This window comes from Lissotriton helveticus, chromosome 11, assembly GCF_964261635.1.
Source record: "Lissotriton helveticus chromosome 11, aLisHel1.1, whole genome shotgun sequence".
Lineage (NCBI taxonomy): Eukaryota > Metazoa > Chordata > Amphibia > Caudata > Salamandridae > Lissotriton > Lissotriton helveticus.
Genome location: NC_136072.1, coordinates 330038009 through 330054825, shown reverse-complemented (window position 1 = coordinate 330054825; position 16817 = coordinate 330038009). Strand labels below are relative to the sequence as shown.

Genomic DNA, 16817 nt, shown 5'->3' with positions numbered 1-16817 from the left:
TTTTGTGTTGGTTATCATGGTCTTGGTCCCTGTTTTGTTTGATAATTTAAAATAAAATGTTTCAGCATTACTTGTGTCAAAACCTGAAAAATATGAATATTTGTCGTAAACGGTTCTTGAGCTCCCTTTTGGAGGTGTTGCACAATGTTCCCATTGATTATAATTTAAAACATTTCTAGGTTGTGCAGATCTATGTAAAAAATGGTTACCATAGTGGTTATAACAGTACATACTATCATAATTTGTAGAACCCTGCAAATAATCATGTTTGGTAAATTTAGCAGACATTACTAAGTCAGACATCATATTATTAATGCTTTCGAAGTCCCAATCATCAGCAAATGAGTTTGGTTTTACAAAGTCACTCAAGGAGATCTTAATTTGGTGTGGATATTTCAGGATCTCGACCGGACCATAAATTTCATAGTCAGTGTTGTCCCATGCTACCCCACCAGGTATCGGATTGGCTGTGAAGTTGGCTGAAGAAAGTTCTCTTTTCTCGACGTGTGAAGATGTGTGTGGTTTGAGGATCAAGTTGATTTTCTGACTTGCTGTGTCCATTTTAGCATATTTTCCCTCAATGAAGCGTCCCAATGTTAGTATCATGATGAGCCAAAGTATGAGGATAAATGCACCAAAACCCACCCAAAATTCAATCCATGGGGAAATCAGATATGTTTCTTTCAGTTGTTTCAAAAGTTCCTTAGCTTTATCTTTAAAGGTTTTTGATGATGGCTGTGTCTTTGATTCACTGAAGCCTTCAGAGGAATCATCGAAGTTTATGAAGTAGCCGGATGCAGTTCTGTCAATTGTTCCAATTGCTTCAGGATTTCTGTTACTTGCATTTTCACTTGTTACTTCATTATATATTGGTGTGTCTCTGCTAAATGTTTTTATTTGGGTTTTCAGAGGTCTTAGTTCTATTGCATTGTTGCATAGTCCATGTTGTTCTTCTGTAGGCGTTTCGAATGTGATGAGCCTCTTTGTTAGGACCTCTGTACTGGTAGCAAACCTTGGTGTTCTGCTACTTATTGGGAGTCCACTTGGCCTACTGTTTGTTATCGGCCACATGTTGTGGTTTTACCAGGTCGATGGATACAACTCGGTTCTCCTTTTTACCAGCAAGTGGCGGTAGTACAACTGATCTTGTCCCGTTGACAGACAAGACAGGAACTGCTTTTCTGTAAGAAGGCCCAAATTCCTTCTTTACCGCGATCTTTTCCCTGACTAGATCCCCGACTTTTGGAATCCAGACAGGTCTTGCTGGGACAGGTGGTGGTTCTTCAGTGGTTGTTGGCTGTTGTTTCAACTTTATGTTGCTCAGGTCTTTTCTTGTTTTGTTTAAGTCCTGCAAAATAGCCAAACGGTCTTTGATATCAAAGCTTTTTTCTTTCACCACTGAAGTCTGACTATCAATGTCAGAGATCATCATCCTAGTTCCAAATAATAATTCGTACGCACTGAATCCCTTCAGAGAATTTCTTGGCAAGTTATTGAGACTACGTTGGACACTTATTAGATGTTTGACCCACCCAGCTCCCGAACCTAATACCTTCGCCGTTATAGATTGCTTTATGTCACGGTTTTTTCTTTCAACAATTCCGTTCCCCTCAGGGTGAAATGGACAAGAGTACCGCAATTGCACGCCCATGCTGACCATGGCCTCCTTATAAGCCCGAGAGCTAAAAGCAGGACCGTGGTCTGAATGCAGCATGCCAATTGCGTATGTGCCGATAAAGACTCGCAAATCCTTTATAACAGTTCTGGCGTCAGCCGTTCGCTGGGGCCACATCCATATGAATCTCGTGCATGAATCCACTGCGACCAGGATATATTTATAGTTACCATCCCTTTGTAAGGGACCACAGTGGTCTAGGTAAACACAGGCTAATGGTTTATCCGAGATTAGAAGGGGCGTCTGAGCTGGACGTCTCACAGTTGATACTTTCATTTTTTGACATATCTCGCATTCTAGAACATAGTTCCTTGTTTGTCTTCTCATTTGTGGCCACCAGTATCTCTGTTTTAATAATGATACTGTGGCTGAGACGCCAGCATGGATAGAAGCAAGCCCTTCGTGTGCCGCTATTATTAGTCCTAACCTATGTTCCATGTTTGGAATTGCCCTATCCCCTACTCCAGGGATTCGAGCAAAAGGAACATTGTTTGCATCAGTTATGTATGAGTATTTTACTGGAAAGCCTTTCGGGAGTGTTTCTATCGAATCCTTTTCTGAAGCGCTGACAGCTTGTAATATTTCGCTGTCTATTTTTGTTTTTGACCGGGTGATGGCAGCTACGGAAGCCGTTTGCACAGCTGCCTTCGCGGCCTCATCAGCCAATGAATTCCCTGCAACGTGAACGCCATCACGTTGATGACTCAGTGTATGTATCACGTGAGTCTTTGGTAGTTCTTTTTGTAAAAGAACTACTTGTTCCCAGAGCATTTTATGCTTGATTGTGCCACCTTTCGCATCCTTGAAACCATTCTGAAGCCAGATCTGCAAGTATTCATTGTAAGACTGAACGCAATAATACGAATCGCACACTATGAGTGTGGGGAATTCTCGATCGGTATTTTCAAGCGCCATCTTGAACGCCAGTAGTTCAGCTCGCTGAGCTGTACAATCTCCTAAAGATTGTGTTTTAGTGATTGCTGGTTTAAATTTTCCTTCGTGCCAGCGACCTTTAACGATCGCGCACGCAGCACTGTAAGCTTGCTTACCCCCCACTGCGGGTTGTGCTGATCCATCTGTATATATTATACAGCCGTACTGGTCTAGAGGCAGAATTTCGGTCGGCGGAGGACATTCAAATTCATATTGGAGAAATTCTTGTGTTTTTAAGTAAGGATCAAATTCGTACGCCACGTCTGTTGCAGCAAGAGAATTAGCCCATTGTATCCATCTCGGATGGAGTGCTTTAGCATTTGGAATGCTTGCCTTTGTTACCGCCTCTAGGGCTGGTATTGGTGTCACGATTATTATTCGTTTACCTTGTGCCAGGGCTCGTTCTTTTGCTATAGCTGTCTGTGTTGCCGTAAGAATTTTTTCCGTTGGGCTAAATTTCATTTCAGCCTTAGTGTACAAGTGTGATTTGAATGCAATTGGTACCTTTTCTCACTCATTAGAGGTCAGGTATGTGAATCCGCATCTCCCTGGGATGACTCGAATCACAAGATTGCGTGTGTTATCACGTGTTTCTAATTTTGTTTTAATTAGCATGTCTGTTTGTAGGGATCTCAAAATTTCTGTGTGTATTTGAGTCCAATTGGATCTTTTAAAATCTGGTTTTATCAGATCATAAAGGGGTTTGACCCTTTCTGCGTAATTTGCAATGTATGTTCTTCCGAAATTTAGGAAGCCTAGAATCGACTGTAGGTTTTTTAGTGTTCTAGGTGCTTGGATTACGGCACATTTCTCTAGGAAATTGTCGGCCAGGCTTTTGCCTTCACTTGATAATTCATATCCTAAGAACAGGACTTTCAGATGGGCAATTCTGGATTTTTTAAAGTTGAATTTGTAACCCTCTGCTGCGAACCCAAGTATTATGGTGTTCACTCTCTTCAAGTGAGTCTCCAAGTCATCATCTGTTAAGTAAATGTCATCGACATAAGATAATGCTTCATCATCATATAGTTGCAGTAATTCTGTTACTCTCGCTGAGAATACCCCCGGGCTGTTCTTGTACCCCTGGGCTAACCGACAGAATTGTTTTTGAGTGCCATTTATTGAGAATGCAGTTAAATATCTGCTCTCTGGTGCTATGTTTTGACAAAAGAATCCATTAGAGATGTCTAATGTTGTTTTGTATTTTTTGCGCACTATGTTATTCATTAGTGCAGCACTGTGTGAGTTTTGCACTGCAAAAGTTTTGCAACATGTGTTAAGGTGTCGGTAATCCAAAACTAGACGATATGAATTGTCTGGTTTGGAGACCGGAAACAAAGGGTTGTTCATTTGTGAGGTGCAAGTTTCAATCACCCCCTGGTATTCTAGCTGATCTAGTATTTCATTTACCTGTTTTTTAGCTTCTTGCTTAATTGGGTACTGCCTTTGTGCAGTTGGTTGTGATTTTAACTGGATTTTGTGAGGAGGAGAGTCCTCATCCCATCCCACGTGATTTTTATATAAAGCAGGAGCTAGAGCCACTGCCCACTTTCTAGCAAGTGTGTATTTTTTATGAATTGGAATTTGATTTGAGAAGGCAGGCATAATTACTTCTTCGCCATGAGGGCACTCCCTGACAAACTCTGGTGGCCAGTCTTTTTCAGCTAGAAGGATATCATAGCCCTTGGAGAGATTATCCCAAAATAGTCCCCTTATTTTCCTAGTCTTATCCCCCTCTATACGCAATGTTATTTCATATATTTTGTGAGGTTTGCTAACTCTGGTGTCCGCAGTTTCCACTTGAAGATATTCATTCGTGTTCACTGTCTCCAGATGATTCATAAGGACTTTGCGAGCTATGCTCACTTCTGCTGCGCTGTCTAGCATTGTCTGAGCCCACTCTCCGTTTTTCAGTTGTGTCCTCAGTATTCTCGGCATTGTTAACTACCTTGATACTGGCTACCTTCTTTTTTTGGAAATTGTAATTTCTTTTTTAGTTGAGCAGGTTCCTTGTCTTTGGACTTGGTGTGCTCTTCTCTTTGTTCTGATCGTCCTCTTCTTTCCGATTTCTGCGAGGAAGTCTGAAAAGATTGAGAGGGACGTGTATCAATGTCTTGATATCTATCAGGCTTTTTAATATTATCCCTATTTCTAAGGTTATATCTTTTCCCAGAGGGGTCACTCTGAGGTGACCTGTGTCTTTGGTTCGGAGATTTTTCTCTTCGCCTAGGAGACCTTCCTCGGGACTGGAATTTCTTTACTTTCGGATTGGATTGTTTGTTTCCATCCCAGTTCTTTTTTGGTGATGTAGAATTATTATTAAAAAATATTTTTTCAGGACTTTCAATTAGTTGCGGTTTTACTGGTATTCCACCTAAACTATCTCTACCTAGTTCCTCATAGGATTTTTCTATGATTCTGGCAATTTCAGCTGGTTGGTCTGCTATATCTGTCTCTTTTAACCTCTGGCGGATCGCCACGTTTGCTGCTTCACCTTTTATGTTGGCTAATAATATAGCCGAGACCTGCTTGAAGTCTTTCAGTAATTTCATACCAAGAGTTAAAGCGGGTTCAGGGCCATATTCATCTTGAATTTGTTTTAGCACATCTGGTATTACTGAAATGGATGGAACACCGTGCGTTTTTGTGTAGATGGAAGCAAAGACTGTACCCCAAGTGTCACAGTCCTCAATGTGTGGTGCGATTCCCATTGGAAGGCAGATAGTCAGAATCCTGTGCTTTTCTAGCGGGGTGGTGTCAGGAAACACCGCCTCTATTTGTGTGATTTTTTGCGCTAGCCATAATGGTATTTGTTCCCGTTTAGCCGGTACTTTACCTAGGCAGGACTGGATGTTCTGTGGTGTAATTTTATTTGTGTTCCCCTGGTGAGGGGTCAGCTGTTGGAGTTTAATCGCTGGCTGAATTGTTGAAGTCCGCATCACATACTGGACTAATTGTCTATGTATTTTTATTAATTGTTTTAGCTGTGTTAACAGCTCTGCTGCTGGCATCTCATTGATGTCTGGATGTGGTGTGTATCCGGCTAGGACCGGCCACGTTGCTCCTGGTCTACCTAAAGGACCGAGCCTGGTGATGTGATTATTATGTTTTAGGGCGCCATCAAATAAGAGCAAATGCTCTTGAAATTTGAGTGGTACTTCCACCTCCTCGAAAGGAGTGTACTCATTAGGAGGTTCCTCTATCTTGTAATAGTGGAAGTACTTTGTTACAGCATTTGCTGCTGGAAAATGTATCCATGAATAGTATACCTCTGTCTGCCGATATTCGTGTGCCTCAATTACGAATATGACTGTGCCACCTCTAGGTGTCAGTCCATTTTCTATAAGTTTTAGGGTTATAGATCTCCTTTTGATGACCGGGATGAGTATTATATCCTGGTCTGCTGCCTGCATGGTAGCATCAGCTGCTGCGAGTTCAGTTGCTAATCTAACTGCCTCTCTTTCATCCTCATTGTCTGACATGTTACTGACAGGATGGTTATTTCTTTTGTTTGCAGATCAGGTTTCTTATGGAAACAAAGGTTAGATGCACAATATTTTGGAACTGTTTATCCTTCAACGTTGACTATACCAAGAACCATACATAGGAGTTCCCTCCTGCGAGGTCTGGCGGATATAACCTTTCACCCACTCCAGACGTCTTTGGAGTATTATGGGAAAAGGGGTCTGAGTGAGAAAGCACGACTGAGTTACTCTAAATGTCTTACGTTAGTTTTATCGCCCTTTCCAAACGCGTTGGGCGCCATGTAGTGTAGTTCCTATCATCCCAATAGGCTCTGCGCATTGGAATAATACCTACAGCAGTAAAGGCCTAGACCAGACGTTAACTAGGTCTACTACTGTCGATACTAGACTTAAAGTTTTGGGTTTGCCAGCTTAGCTCAGAGTTCACTAGAAACTTTCTCGAATGTTCAAGGAGGAATTAACTTCCCTGATTAGACAAGAAGGGATTTAGTTTCTGACAACCATAGAACATGACAACTTTGCTCTCCCCTAATCAAGAGTATATCTCGAGAGTCGTGTGAACAAAAGGCAAATTATTTTACTCAGTCAGTACGTGCATTCTTAGTCTCATCAGATTGTAGAGAAAAGGAAGAGACGGGCGTGTTCAATAAAAAGGTGTTATTTATTGATCAGTCTCTTCTCATACAAGAGAAATGGATCGATATTATTGCAATACTTATAGTTAAGTAAAGTGCATACATTAAAAGCAATAGTATAAAATAATACTGTAAAAACATTGATATGGTTTCTAAGCCATAAGATGTTTTAAAATGAATAAAATATATTACATACACATATATATTTGACTAAACGTACTCAACTGGTGTTTCTAAATACGCCTACCCCGTGTACCTGAACTAAGTCTAATACGTGGGCGGGAATAGAAAGTTACAGTTTAAGTTAAGTTGGTTTTTGCCAAGTGAATAACTAAAGAATTCTCTGTGAGGGGTTATTCAGTGCTGTACCTGGAAGTTAGGATGAATGAGGAATGGTATCTCTCTCTCTGGTCTCGATATTCCAGGCTGCCTGCGAGGGCTGCCCAGAAACGCCGGTGCTGGATTCACGGCAGGAGAAAGCAGCGCGTCTCTCAGCGCGTCAGGAAGGCGGGGCTGCTGCCAGCGGGGTCTGCTCTGCTCTTGGCTTCGGCAAGTATGGCTGCTCCGTCTCGTCACCACGCGTGTGTTTGCATAGGGCAAGATCGGTAATATTTATACCTTTAGGGTGCCGAGATTGACGTAAGGATGGACATAGATACGTCAATAAGGATGTCATACGACTTGCTCGTTAGCACATTCTTTTACTGAAGTTCTCTGTGAAATCAAAACAATGGCCGCAGGGTTTTGCCCAGGTTGTCATAGGTTTGATTTGTTATGAGAACTCCGTATGCCTTATCAGGGGCTGGAGGAATATCGCTTGTCTAATTAGATCGCAAGCGTTATGACCTAATCAGATAACACGTTCCTGTGCCGTAGTGTGACTGCGTCAGATAACGGTATCTGCATCATGGGGGTTTTCTGCCTCATGGGCTGACTGCTAGTTAACTTGTTGGTTTGTTTAACTAGAATAGGGTCAGGAATAGGGGGATCGATTCAGAACCTATAGGAATACATCACAATGTCACCAAATACTGGTATAGGTGATTTATCAAAAATGCCTCAATGGCCATACTGTGCATGCAAGGTATAAAGAACCAGGAGTTAGATCATGTAATCAACGCTTACTGCAACGTAAAACAGTGAAAGAGAACCGAAGTACGAGAGTCCGACGCTCTGTGTTAGTACAATCGGCGTGTTCTCCGTAGCAACCCGGAAGACGCGGGGCAATTAGTAAAAGACGTGAATGCTGGCAATAGAAAGAGGACTGCGCATGCGCAGTTTCTAAGTGTAGTGCGTTTGTCTGCACCACATAATTAATTTTTTTGTTTGAATATATTTTATTAGTTTTTCAACATTCATTTTCGGTACATACTTAGGCATTGAGCAATGGGAAATAACTGCACCACATAATCAATAAAGTGTTACAATGCTGTATGTCCAAGAGTTAAAAGTGTACGTCCAAGGAGAGATATGTCAAAAGAAACAAAGATATGAAATATAATGATGAAATAAAACGATAGAATGGCCGAATACAGGAAAAAGCAAGAAAAAAAGACAAGTTAAAAAACAAGTAAAAGATGAATGGAAGGGAAACAAGAGTATATAAACATACTGTTCTAACAAAGTAGAAGTACATAATACAGATGAGTGTGTAACAAAGTGTATACATATATTTAAGGCGTCTGTATGAGAAAATAGCGGAGAGAATAGGAATCTAGGGACACAGGGACAGAGAGAGATCATATCAGGGTGGCAACTTTAGAGTTCCTCAGTAAATTATAAAAAACAACTGTATTCCAGTCTCTCGTTAAGCCCTTTCTGGTGTAGGGCATTAAGTTTGTGCATCCAGTAGAGTTCTCGCTGCAATAGGAACTTTTTATTGTCTCTGCCTTCAATTCTGTTCACGACCTCCAATACCAGGAACCGGATTTGGCTTACGTTGTGAGCATGGTTTACAAAATGTGCTGCCACACAGGATTTAAGATTTTTGGTGCGAATGTTGCTACGGTGTTCCGTGAGTCTTACTTTCATCATCCGCTCTGTTTTACCCACATACATTAAACCGCATGGGCATTTAAGGAGATATACCACATTGGTGGTATCTCAGGTAGCATTAACCCTAAGTTTAATGGGAGTCCCCTGAGTGGGGTGTAGTACTCTAGTGCCTTTGATGATACTGTTGCAGTTGCCACAATTGTGGCAGGCTACTGTTCCCTTATATGTGACATCAGTAATGCTTCTGCGTCGTTTCAACATTTGTTGGATTTTTGGGAACGTCGATAGGCGAAAATAGGGAAACTTTGGAAGATGTTATTAAAATCTTGTTCCAGCTGCAGCAGCTGCCAGTGCTTTCTAATTGATTGTTTGATTTCGGTACTTTGAATAGAATATTTTGAAACAAATACACAGCGTGTATCTGTAGTCTGTGCATGAGTTTTCGCTGATAATAATCGTGAACGTTCTTTAGTTTTCACTCTATCTTCCGCCAATTGGGTGATACTGTTAGGATAACCTCTTTGATTGAATTTGTATACAATCTTTGAACAATCTTCTTTGAATGATTCTTCAGCGGATGCAATTCTTTTGGCTTTCAAAAGTTGAGAATATGGCAGATGTTTTTTCAAGCTCATTTGATGGAAACTTCTGAAGTGTAAATAGTTATTGCGATCAGTGGGCTTAGTATAAATTGAGGTCTCTAGCTTATTTTCTGAAATTCTGATGTCAACGTCTAGAAAAGCTATCTGAGACTGGCTGATAGCATGGGTGAATTGGATCCTCTCATTAACTTGGTTGAGACTGTTAATAGCTGTCAGGAGTTGAGTTTCTGAGCCTTTCCACACTAGGAAGATGTCATCTATGTATCGGTTATAAATACTGAGATGTTCTTGCCATTCAGGATTAGAGAGAATGTGATCAACTTCATATTGGTGCATGAAAAGATTTGCATACGCCGGAGTGGCGCAGTTGCCCATATCTACTCCCGAAAGTTGAATGAAGAATTTATCTAAGCATCTGAAATAACTATGATGGAGAGTGAACTGCATGAGTTCCATAAGGAATACTTGTAAATCTAAGGATTTGTCAGTGTTCAACAAAGATGCTTGAAGAAAGATCTGCCATATTCTCAACTTTTGAGAGCCAAAAGAATTGCATCAACTGCAAAGCCTGTGAGCATGGACAGAACATCAAAGAATACACACTCCAAAGTGGCAAAATTGAAAAAATCACAGATCACATTACATGCGATTCAAAATTTGTAATTTATAGACTCAAATGCCCGTGTGGAAGAGACTATATCGGGAGCACAATTAACAAACTGAAACTGCGAATCTTACAACACCTGCGTGCGATCAAAAACAATGACCCCAATTATCCTATGGCGAAACATTTCAATGAACAACACCAAGCAGACTGTAGCAAATTAACATACTCAGGTCTGAAAATCGCCAAAATGTCTGAAAGAGGAGGAGATCGCACCTTGAAGTTAAGAAAGATGGAAAGCAGAATGATCCTCGGCATGGGCACGGAATATCCATACGGACATAATTTGGACGCTGAGCTTCACGTTCATCTGGAAAAGTGATCAAATAAATGTGATTAGTGACAAATTCTAATAATCCAACCTCTCAATGAGTATTGTCTGGATATGAACTCCTAAATTGTAAATAAAACTGTAAGCCCTAGAAAATACAGATATCCAAAGGAGGAATTAACTGAATTTGAGGGAATGAACTGATTCACTCAGTTAAAATATAGGACTGGTAAGATAAAGGAAACATCAGATAAAAGGTACCTTATGGAATTGATCACCTTTGTGCAGGAATAGACTCCCCCATACTGAAAAGGACAAACATCGTTAAGGGAGGACCAATCTACTTTAGAATACAAACTTTGAATGAAAAAAGACAATGTAACAAACAGGAGATAATAAGAAAGAGAGAAGATAACTAAATATCCATAGAATGCCTTTTTTTGTTCTTTTTGCACATATTGGATTGATCAATCATTGTAATTTTAATAGGTTTCGTCTAGAATGAACTCTTGCCGTGCCCTAGCAACCTTTGCAATAATTGTACTTCACAAATAATTTTGCCTGAGAGAACCACTTATCTCCTTGATATGAACTCCTCAAAATGAACTCTAAAAAAGAACTCTTGAGAAAAGAACTCTTAAAATGTACTTTGGAAATTGCATTAGAATCACACCTTGGTCTATGTAAAATGTTAATGCGAATGAAAAGCAGAACTTTAATTGAGTACTTTACATTATATATATTACATTTTTGTAAATTCATTTTTATCTCAGTACTTTACTGAACAAAATGAGGTGAATAGACTCAAGGTGTAAAAAATGGCGACCGCAATATGCCGTGGTTTCTCACTCAGAACTGGTAGTGTAGTTGTTTTAAAAAGGTATGGCAACTGATAAGGGTACTTAACACTGAGCACAACATAAATTGTCTAGACACAAGGGACTCTATGGTCCAGTTGAAGACTAAGTATAGTCGAAACGCGTAGGCCGTCCTGTTGCTTAATGCACGTGGTGTTTGTGTAATAAAGAAACTTGAAATCTAACTTAGCTGCTGTGGTGCCGTGCCTTCTGTGGTGACTACGTAAGCCCAGGGGAACCGAGGTGATATATATATATATATATATATATATATATATATATATATATATATATATATATATATATATATATATGTAAAATCATACAAAGTCTTCAAAATGCAATCCTGCAGAGACGAGACCAACCCTGGACTGGTGCAAATAATTCTTTATTGGAGCCCAAACACCAAGTCGACCATAGCACGTTTTAGCCCGCGAAGGGCCTTGATCACATGACATATATATGTATGTATAAATGAATTGCAAATGCTCCCACCATTTCTTCCGCCAGGCGGGGTTGGTGCTGAAAGACGGGCGCTGGGCCCGCTATTGTATTAGAAAATCCTTACGTCCTGCTCCCATATGACAGAGTCGCACTCAAGATTTAAGGAAACAAAAACTTTATTGACTGACATGTTTCAACCTCACGTTCTTCATCAAAGTCACTCAGTAACCCGGAAGTGGCCGTGCTTAAATGCATTTTTTAATAAACAAAGAAAACGTGCAAACATTGGAGTCTTCAAATAAAAGAAGACAGACTTCAGTCACGTGATCAATATTTTACATTTTCAGTGTCAATCTTAATTATTCAAATTACCATGATTGATGTGAAATAATATTGCATATATATGTGACATTTGTGGGGGTGTCATGGTTGCAAAACGGATAGTGGCTCACTTAACCATGAGCTGCCACCACGTGTGCTCAAAGTCAACAACGCCTTCACGAATAATGAAAAACGGCACGTGAAATGCAAGTGCTATTTCATGCTGTTAGCGCCAGCAGACTCAGCCAGTGTAAAGCGCACGGGCTAAAGACTGTTACCTAGGCTGCTCTGACACTGAAAATGTCAAATGTCGATCACATGACTGGACCGTGTCTTCTATTATTTGAAGACTCCAATGTTTGCATATTTTTTTTTGTTTATTAAAAAATGCATTTAAGCATGGCCACTTCCGGGATACGGAGTGACTGTGACGATGACCATTAGGTTGAAACATGTCAGCCAATAACATTTTTGTATCCTTAAATCTTGAGTGCAACTGCCTTATGGATGCAGGACGTAAGGATTTTCTAATATATATATATATATATATATATATATATATTCCTGCTCCAAAAACACCATCCTGCGAGTCACTCTCGTGGCGGGTGCTGTGACGCGGTGGTGTACCGCGTAAACATCAACGCTCCAAAATTCTCCCCCAAGTTCTTTCAATGGGAAGAAATACAGCACTCACGGGATCTTCAGCTTAAACGGATTTTATTCTTAAGACAGACGCGTTTCGGGAAGCGTCCCTTCCTCGGTGTCTAAAAGAACGCGCTGCGCGGCGCCATTTTTCAAGTGCCTGTATTGCATGCTAAATATAAATGAGGGACTAGGCTGCATATGTTAACATCAGCGCCATCTTTGAAGATGTCTTAGCGCACATTGCCAGCATGTTATTCTCAAAACTATAATAGTTTTACACTTAAATTACACGTGTATATTACAATCTTGCCGTGAATCGGCAATAGCAATCCTCTACATGGATTGCACCCCCTCTTATTTCCAATTTGTCATCATGCATAATTTATTGGTTTCGTCTACCCATATCCAAATATTTACATTTATTTACATTAAATGAGGGAAAACGTATCCTGCTATTGATACGTTTATAAAATAGTTCTACAATCTAAATACGTTATTCAAAGCATATCAAATGCTAGATTTTTCAATCTAAGCCGTGGATCGGCTATTGCAGCCTAAATATGGCTGCTCCCACCCTCACTCCATTTTAATGGATATATAGGGCAAACAGTAATCCCAATATTCAATTTACTATACAGGTGAATTAGATCAAAACAGAAACACCACCTCTCAACCCGTTTTTCTACTTGACATTTCAATAATCAAAGTTATCAACTTTACAGTATCTAGCGAATCACATATATGGCGATAGGATACCAAGTTCAAGGAACAGACAACACTATTTACAGTTAGCCAGCCATGCATCAGAAATTCATATGAGTCTACCGTCTATGTGTGATAAAATTCCATTCAATTTTTATGTATCTTCAGCCCAAATGAGCTGACATTTCTTCTCCGATATTCAAACCCCCTGGTGCCTTTGTTTCTAGGTCCACTATGTAGCGTGACTCTAGTCTCCTTAACTTTTGTAATTTATTGCCTCCCCTCATGTTGTCTGACACATAGTCTAGGCAAAAATATTGTAACAGACTCCTATCACTATTATGCTTAATAGCGGAGTGTCGTGCAACAGGATAGAAGTCTTTATTTACAATAGCTCTCATATGTTCAAGGATTCTAAGCTTTACTGAGTTAATGGTGCTTCCGATATATCTCAAATTGCATGGACAACGTAGACAGTATACGGCATGGCTAGTATGGCAGGACATAAATTTGTTAATCCTCCTACCTCCTCTACAACCTTTGACCTCATATGTTAAGGTGCGTTTGCTGGAGGCGCAAGCTTTGCACCTCCCGCATGGGAAAAAACCTTTTGCATCTTTTAAAGTCCTAGTCTCTTTTACCAATGGTTTAAGATGGCTGTTGACTAGTTGGTCACGTAGTGATCGTGCCTTTTTAAAGGTTATAAGTGGAGTAACAGGAATGTCTGGACCAATGATGTTGTCAGTCTTTAAGACATGCCAATGTTTCTTTTAAAATGGCCCTTAATCTGTTTGAGTTTGTGGAGTAAGGGGTAATTAATCTAAATTTACCCCCCTCCCCATCCCACTAGATCGATTTTTCTTGACAAAGCGCGACACCCTAGATTGTTTTCGTACTCGATTCAATGCTTCCTGCAGCAGATTTTCTTTGTATCCTCTTTCAAGGAATCTACCCACACTTTCAAAGTCCCTGTCAAGTGAACAATTGCGTCTCAGTCTCAAAAATTCCCCATAGCGGATGCTGTTAATCAACCTACGTGGGTGACTGCTAGATTCATGCAAGACACTGTTTCCTGCAGTTACCTTTCGGTAAAGTGAAGTTTTTAATTTCCCTCCACTGACCTCAACTTTAAGATCTAAATAGTTGACAGTTTCTTTGCTTGCCTGACCAGTGAACCGTAGGTTGCAGGTTTTGGTATTAAGCAACTTTATATAGCCTTCAGCCTCTTCTATGGGACCATCCCTGACAAGAAACAGGTCGTCAATGTACCTATACCAGGCCATAACCTTGTTTATCCATTTTGCATTCCCGGGGGCCCAGGCTACCTGCTCCTCCCACCAGCCAACGAAAAGATTCGCATAGCTGGGGGCGAAGCAGTAATAGTGATAGGAGTCTGTTACAATATTTTTGCCTAGACTATGTGTCAGACAACATGAGGGGAGGCAATAAATTACAAAAGTTAAGGAGACTTGAGTCACGCTACGTAGTTGACCTAGAAACAAAGGCACCAGGGGGTTTGAATATCGGAGAAGAAATGTCAGCTCATTTGGGCTGAAGATGCATTAAAATTGAATGGAATTTTATCACACATAGACCATAGACTCATATGAATTTCTGATGCATGGCTGGCTAACTGTAAATAGTGTTGTCTGTTCCTTGACCTTGGTATCCTATCGCCATATATGTGATTCGCTAGATACTGTAAAGTTGATAACTTTGATTATTGAAATGTCAAGTAGAAAAACGGGTTGAGAGGTGGTGTTTCTGTTTTGATCTAATTCACCTGTATAGTAAATTGAATATTGGGATTACTGTTTGCCCTATATATCCATTAAAATAGAGTGAGGGTGGGAGCAGCCATATTTAGGCTGCAATAGCCGATCCACGGCTTAGATTGAAAAATCTAGCATTTGATATGCTTTGAATAACGTATTTAGATTGTAGAACTATTTTATAAACGTATCAATAGCAGGATACGTTTTCCCTCATTTAATGTAAATAAATGTAAATATTTGGATATGGGTAGACGAAACCAATAAATTATGCATGATGACAAATTGGAAATAAGAGGGGGTGCAATCCATGTAGAGGATTGCTATTGCCGATTCACGGCAAGATTGTAATATACACGTGTAATTTAAGTGTAAAACTATTATAGTTTTGAGAATAACATGCTGGCAATGTGCGCTAAGACATCTTCAAAGATGGCGCTGATGTTAACATATGCTGCCTAGTCCCTCATTTATGTTTATCATGCAATACAGGCATTTGAAAAATGGCGCCGCGCAGCGCGTTTTTTTAGACACCGAGGAAGGGACGCTTCCCGAAACGCATCTGTTTTAAGAATAAAATCCGGTTAAGCTGAAGATCCCGTGAGTGCTGTATTTCTTCCCATTGAAAGAACTTGGGGGAGAATTTTGGAGCGTTGATATATATATATATATATATATATATACATATACATATATATATATATATATATATGCATCTGCGAGCCAGACTATTAAGCATTTTATCGCTCACCTACAGTGTTGTTGTCCTTGAAGGGTTTCAAGGATGTTGCTGAATATATATATAAATCTGCAGGTCCACAACTTCCTTACTACCGGTGCTGGTGGTAGCTGTGCATGCTTGGACGTGAGCTCCAACACAACAGCAAGGTTAACTCTTTCCTGGAAAAAGAAATACGTACTCCAATGTTGCTTGCATGTGAAATGTATTCTATAGTAAGTGTAGGAAAAGGACAAACTCCCCACAGGTTTTGCCAATCACGCCACCTTGGCCACGGTTGGGTGGCTTCTTCCTAAAGATTAGTGAAAATAGAAAATACGCATCATTATCTTAACAACATAAACCAACATAAACAAACATAAACAAATGGCTAGTGTATGGTAGAACATCCTGCGGCTGGTGGTCACCATATTGGAAGGCTTACAATTACCTAAGCTAAATATTTGCACCAGCATTCACCAGGGATGTCCACGCGTGTTATACAAAAGCAAGCAATTATGTCTAATGCGTAAATTAATTTAAATAAAACATTGGCACAAACCTCAAGAAGCCAAAATATTTTAGAAACATAAACATGGAAAAATTGGTGACTGATCGTAGATTTGATATTTCCAAACCACAAATTAATACAATTCCTAATTGCTTCATCGGTTGTGGTAGTAAAAGTTCAATGTAGCCCAGAGAAAGTAGGTAAGTGCGGTAGAAAGGAGGGGTGTACATATTCAATTCTAACCAAGTTGACAACCAATACTGATAGCTCCATGTCATACCCCAGCACCCTTACCTTACATGCAGTCCGTAGAAAGTAGGTGAATGCGGTAGGAAGGAGGGGTGTATGTGCTCAATTCTGTACAAGTGGACAACAAATACTGATGACTCTATGGCATATGCCCGCACCCTAAAAACTGAGGAATCCCTCACAGAAGAGAGCATAATTGCTCAATGTAGACTATCTGGTCAACAATTGGTCATGGCTTGAATCAAAATGTATACTAAATACAAATAACTCAGTCTGCGGGTACTGCATAGCCAATCAGATGATCCACAATGCTCTGTTCCTCCTGTGAAAACTTCAGG

The 16817-nt window shown here is 40.1% G+C and overlaps 1 protein-coding gene across 2 annotated transcripts in view; it reads left to right on the top strand.

Annotated features, from left to right (window-relative positions):
- Positions 1-16817, top strand: part of FARP2 (FERM, ARH/RhoGEF and pleckstrin domain protein 2) — a 1696743-nt gene that overhangs the window by 1403433 nt on the left and 276493 nt on the right. The window lies entirely within an intron of this gene.